Source organism: Salvelinus sp. IW2-2015, unplaced genomic scaffold, assembly GCF_002910315.2.
Source record: "Salvelinus sp. IW2-2015 unplaced genomic scaffold, ASM291031v2 Un_scaffold1003, whole genome shotgun sequence".
Taxonomy (NCBI): domain Eukaryota; kingdom Metazoa; phylum Chordata; class Actinopteri; order Salmoniformes; family Salmonidae; genus Salvelinus; species Salvelinus sp. IW2-2015.
In genome coordinates this window covers 160,198-166,368 of record NW_019942683.1, presented here as the reverse complement: position 1 = coordinate 166,368, position 6,171 = coordinate 160,198, and positions in this window count along the sequence as shown.

Sequence of the window (6,171 nt, the reverse complement as noted above, 5' to 3'; positions counted from 1 at the left end):
TCAGTACTGGGGCTACATAGGAGGTTAATGACCCCTTGGATAGGACGTCAGTTACTGGGCTACATAGGAGGTTATGCCCCTGGATAGGAGTCAGTACTGCGGGCTACATAGGAGGTTAAAGCCCCGGGATAAGGAGTCATACTGGGCACATAGGATGGGTAAAAGCCCCTGGATAGGAGTCCAGTACTGCGGCTTACATAGGAGGTTAAAGCCGGCTGGATAAGTCAGACTGTACATAGGAGGTAAGCCGCCCTGGATAGGAGTCGCAAGTACTGGGCGCTACATAGGAGATCTCAGCCCCTGGATTAGGAGTCAGTACTGGGGGCGTACATAGGAGGTTAGAAGCCCCTGGATAGGAGTCAGTACGGGCTACATTAGGGAGGTTTAAAGCCCCTGGATAGGAGTTCAGTCCTGGGGCTACATAGGGGTTAAAACCCCCTGGGATAGGAGTTCAGTACTGGGGCGGTAGCGATAGAGTGTTTAATGACCCTGGATAGGATGTCAGTACTGGGCTAACATGAGGATGTAAACCCCCTGGATAGGGAGTCAAGTACTGGGGCTAGCATAGGAGGTTAAAACCCGCGCTGGATAGGAGTCAGTACTGGGGCTAGATAGGAGGTTAAACCCCCTGGATAGGAGTCGTTACTGGGGCTACATAGGGAGGATTAAAGCCCCTGGATAGGAAGGTCAGTACTGGGGCACATAGGAGATAAACCCTGGATAGGAGTCAGTACTGGGGTACTTAGGAGGTTAAACCCCTGGATTAGGAGTCAGTACTGGGGGCTACATGAGGAGGTTAAAAGAGCCCTGCTGAGAGGAGTCAGGACTGGGGTCCTATTGGCTTCTCAGACTCTAGTCAGCTGCATGTACACTGTTCCTCTGGAGAGGAGTGGGAATTGTATTGTAAACCAATGTGTGTTTGATGCTTGAGTGCACTGCGATCAGTGTCGTCTTAGAGCTAGACTGTTGTCCGAACTGTTTTCATCATTGCTAACGCAAGAACTTTACGTGAAGGCTATACAATGGGGCCAACAAAACCACTTCAGTTGTCTTCTGCCATACATTGCAACCCTTCTTCTTGCTACAACAAGCAGGGAAATCAAATCAAAGTGTAGTTCATTAAAGCCCTTCGACATCAGCGGATATCTCAAAGTGCTGTACAGAAACTCAGCCTAAAACCCCAAACCAGCAAGCAAATGCAGTGTAGAAGCACGCACAGGTTATCCAGTAAGTTCCTTCACCCCCCCCCCCCCCCCTCGTCCTCTCTTACCTCCTGCCAAGTCAGTGGGGTCCTTGTACGGGTTGAACTTAGCGTTTGGGGGCAAACCACAGGGGCAAACTTGCTTAGGGGCCTTGTTGCTGGGAAACAGAGAGACGGCACGCCCATGGGCGGAGGGTGGTCTCCATTCCGCCCGCGTGCACCTGAACCTCGCCTTCCACCGGTCCCACATGGTTCTACAGAGGATGAGGAGGAGGAGGAGGAAGAAGAGGAAGAACAAGGTCAGGGTATAGTCTTCAGCTTACGTAAACAACGGCCATTATTGGCTTCTGCAGAGGAAGAGTTTTAAGACAGGGTTAAGTCTTCTTGGTCGACATGGTGCTTGCACAGGGAGAGCTGTTAAGACAGGTGTAAGTCTGGCTGGTCGGGGACATGGTTCTGCAGAGGAGAACTGTTAAGGACAGGTAGAGTGCTGCTGGGGTCGACATGGTTCTGCAAGGAAGAGAGGAAAAAGGGAGGAAGCAGTAACTAACGCAGCCAGGGTTAAGATAGGTCAGACTCATAGTTTTTGACCGGAGGGAAAGACGTTGAGTGGTTGAAACGTTTGCACCGATCAAAACGGATCAGACATTAGTTTCAGTGTGTAAAAGAATCGATTCACCATGGGTTAGATCAGACGTCCCACAGCTTAGCTTATTACCCGGCCTTCAAAACGTATTTTCACACCCCTTGAGCTTATTCCACATGTTGTGGTGTTACAGCCCTGAATTAAAATGATTACATTGAGACTGTTGTGTCATTGCATACGACCAACAACATTAACCCATAATGTACAAAGGGAATTTATGATTTTGAACATTATGACATTAATAAAATGAAGCGGAAATGTCTTGATCATTAAGGTATTCAACCCCGTTGTCCATTGACAAAGAATTTAAATACGGTTCAGGAGTAAAAATGTGTTTAACAAGTTCCAACATAAATAAAGGTTGTATGTGGACATAATAGTGTTTTTAACATGATTTTTTGAATGACTACCTCATCTCTGTAACCGCCACAGCATACATGATCTGTTGTAGTCCCTCAGGCCAGCGTGAATTTAAACATAAATTCACAAAAGAAGAGCACCGTATTGGTTATAACATAACTAAGAGGGGAATGAAGTCTGACCATTTACTGCCTGAGTGGCTGACCTGTTGCACCCTCCCGACAAAACCACGTGCTGATTATTATTATCTGACCCTGCGCCGTCATCTATGAACATGGTTGAGACATCTTAGGCCATCTGTTATAAGCTGCACCCCGGCACGAAGCCAGAAGAGGACTGGCCACCCCTCATAGCCTGGGTCCCTCTTAGGTTTCTTCCTAGGTTCTGGCCGTTCTAGGGAATTTCCGAGCCGACCGTGGGGGCTGTCGTGAGCGACCGTGCATTGCTTCGTAGGTGGTGTTTTAGGCTGGGTTCTGCTACAGCACTTTGTGACATCAGGCTGATGATAAAAAACATTATCGAATACATTGAAATTGAGTGAGTTGGGATTTGACCTGCCACAGAGAAAATTGCTGTGCTGCAGTCGTTGGTCCGTCTAGTTTAACCGATCCAGAATGTAGCGTTCAACATATATTGACGGTTAAGAAAGGGCTCAGAGACCCAGAGCCCAGACCCAGGACCCAGACCGCAGACCCAGAGCTCAGACCCAGACCAAACCCAGACCAGACCCAGACCCAGACCCAGACGGCCAGACCAGACCGACCGACCCAGACCCAGACCCAGCTCAGCCCAGTACCCGCGACCCGACCAGACCAGACCCAGACCAGACCAGACCCAGACCAGACCCAGACCAGACCCAGACCAGACCCAGACCAGACCCAGACCAGACCCAGACCAGACCCAGACCAGACCCAGACAGTGTGCAGAGCCTTTCTCGTTCTATACCACCAAGACACACCCATCTGTCAGAACCTTGTTCTGATTACACAAGACCCACTAAGAGTTCGAAGAAAAAAAACAAATCAAATTTTTAATCAATTCCAATATCTATTGAGGCGAAATACCACAGTGTGTCAACAAGATATCTGACCTGTTGCCACAAGAAAAGAGCAACCAGTGAAGAACAAACACCATTGTAAATACAACCCATATTTATGTTTTTTTCCCTTTTGTACTTAAACTATTTACACATCGTTACAACACTGTATATATACATAATATAACATTTGAAATATCTATATTCCTTTGTAATGTTTACTGTTCATTTTTTATTGTTTATTTCACTTTTGTTTATTATCTATTTCACTTGCTTTAGCGATGTTAACATATGTTTCCCATGACAATAAAGGCCCTTTGAATTGAAATGAATTGAGAGACAGAGACAGAGACAGAGAGAGAGAGAGAGACAGAGATGTTAACATATGTTTCCCATGCCAATAAAGGCCCTTTGAATTGAATTGAGAGAGAGAGACGGGGTCCTGAGGAGAGAGGTCTCATGGGGAATACTGTTACACATTTCCTCTGTCCCTCAGTCAGACTGTATAGAGGTAAGGAGGGATGGTTCTCCTCAGCAGAACAGATAGCCTGCCCCGGCCGTGCTGGGCCTAGAGAGGCTGTATAGAGGTAGAGGAGGGATGGATCTCCTCTCCAGAACAGATAGCCTGCCCCGGGCGTGCTGGGCCTAGAGAGGCTGTATAGAGGTAGGGAGGGATGGATAGCCTGCCCCGGGCCGTACTGGGCCTAGAGAGGCTTTATAGAGGTAGGGAGGGATGGATAGCCTGCCCCGGGCCGTACTGGGCCTAGAGAGGCTGTATAGAGGTAGGGAGGGATGGATAGCCTGCCCCGGGGCGTACTGGGCCTAGAGAGGCTGTATAGAGGTAGGGAACACACACACACACACGCACACACACACAAACACACACACACACACACGCACGCACAAACACACACACACACCACAGCACCTGGCTGGCTCTTTTTAGCTGTCATTAATGCATCTTTAGTGTTACAGAATGTAATTTAAAAACCTTTAATCAAAAGGGATTATTCCTGGTCTTTGAGGAGAGTTTTGTCATTGACTGTTTCTTTCTGTATAGAGGTCATGTTTTTTCCACACAGTACGTATTCATCCTTCATCTGGAACTCTCCAATGCACACAAAGGAAGTAAACAACAGGCCTCATCATTCTGTTACCGCCGGTTACGTCTGGTCTCCTGGATGTTTAGGAAGGGTGCATAATTATAATGCAGTGGAATTATTCTCCAGTGAAACTGCAGAGAGAGAGACGGACTTGAATAATGAATGGAGCGGCTTCGCTTACATGACAGGATAGACTGGCAACAATAACAATAGGTCTGGTCTGGGTCTGGGTCTGGTTTGGTCTGGGTCTGGTCTGGATCTGGTCTGGTCTGGTCGGGTCTGGTCTGGGTCTGGTCTGGGTCTGGGTCTAGGTCTGGCTCTGGTCTGGTCTGATCTGGTCTGGTCTGCTAGGTCTAGGTCTAGGTGTCTAGGTCTAGGTCTAGGTCTAGGTCTAGGTCTGGTTTGGTCTGGGGTCTGTGGTCTGGATCTGGTCTGGGTCTGGTCTGGGTCTGGTCTGGTCTGGGTCTGGTCTGGGTCTGGTTTGCGTCTGGGCTGGTCTGGATCTGGTCTGGTCTGGTCTGGGTCTGGTCTGGGTCTGGTCTGGGTCTGGGTCTGCGTCGGGTCTAGGTCTGGCTCTGTCTGGGTCTGATCTGGGGCTGGTCTGGTCTAGGTCTAGGTCTAGGTCTAGGTCTAGGTCTAGGTCTGGTCTGGTCTGGGTCTGGGTCTAGGTCTGGTCTGTGTCTGGTCTGGGTCTGGGTCTGATCTGGGTCTGGGTCTGGTCTGGTCTAGGTCTAGATCTGGCTCTGGTCTGGGTCTGGGTCTAGGTCTGGTCTGGGTCTGGTCTGGGTCTGGTCTGGGTCTCGTATGGGTCTGGTCTGGTCTGGGTCTGGTCTGGGTCTGGTCTGGGTCTGGTCTGGGTCTGGTCGGGTTGGACTGGTATGGTCTGGGTATGGGTCTGGTCTGGGTATGTGTCTGGTCCTGGGTCTGGTCTGGATCTGGTTCGGGGTCTGGTCTGGGTCTGGTCGGTCTGGGTCTGGTCTGGGTCTGGATCTGGTTCTGGTCTGGTCTGGGTCTGGGTCTGGGTCTGGTCTGGGTCTGGTCTGGTCTGGATTCTAGGTCTGGGATCTGGTCTGGGTCTGGTGTGGGTCTTTGTTGATCTGGGTCTGGTCTGGTCTGGTCTGGGTCTGATCTGGTTAATCTGGTCTGGGTCTGGTCTGGGTCTGGTCTGGGATCTGGTCTGGTCTGGATCTGGTCTGGGTCTGGTCTGGATCTGGATCTGGGTCTGGTCTGGTCTGGGTCTGGTCTGGGTCTGGTCTGGTCTGGTCTAGTCTGGTCTGGTCTGATCTGGATCTGGTCTGGTGCTGGTCGGATCTGGTCTGGGTCTGGTCTGGTTCTGGTCTGGATCTGGTCTGGGTCTGGTCTAGGTCTGGTCTGGGTCTGGTCTGGGGTCTGGTCTGTCTGGGTCTGGGTCTGGTCTGGATCTGGGTCTGGGTCTGGTCTGGATCTGGATCTGGGTCTGGTCTGGGTCTGGGTCTGGTCTGGTCTGCTCTGGGTCTGGTCTGGTCTGGATCTGGTCTGGTCTGGTCTGGATCTGGTCTGGGTCTGGTTCTGGTCTGGATCTGGTCTGGGTCTGGTCTGGGTCTGGTCTGGGTCTGTCTGGGTCTGGGTCTGGATCTGGTCTGGTCTGGGTCTGGATCTGGTCTGGGTCTGGTCTGGGTCTGGGTCTGTCTGGGTCTGGGGTCTTTAATGTAGAGGGGATTTGAGGATGGAATTACTTTTCTTGAAATGGCAGCTGCCTGAAATCTACTGCATGTACTCAGTTTTGTTTTATGAGGAAACTGATACTATTGTAATATAAAGAGAGATCATCAACTGCTACTATTGT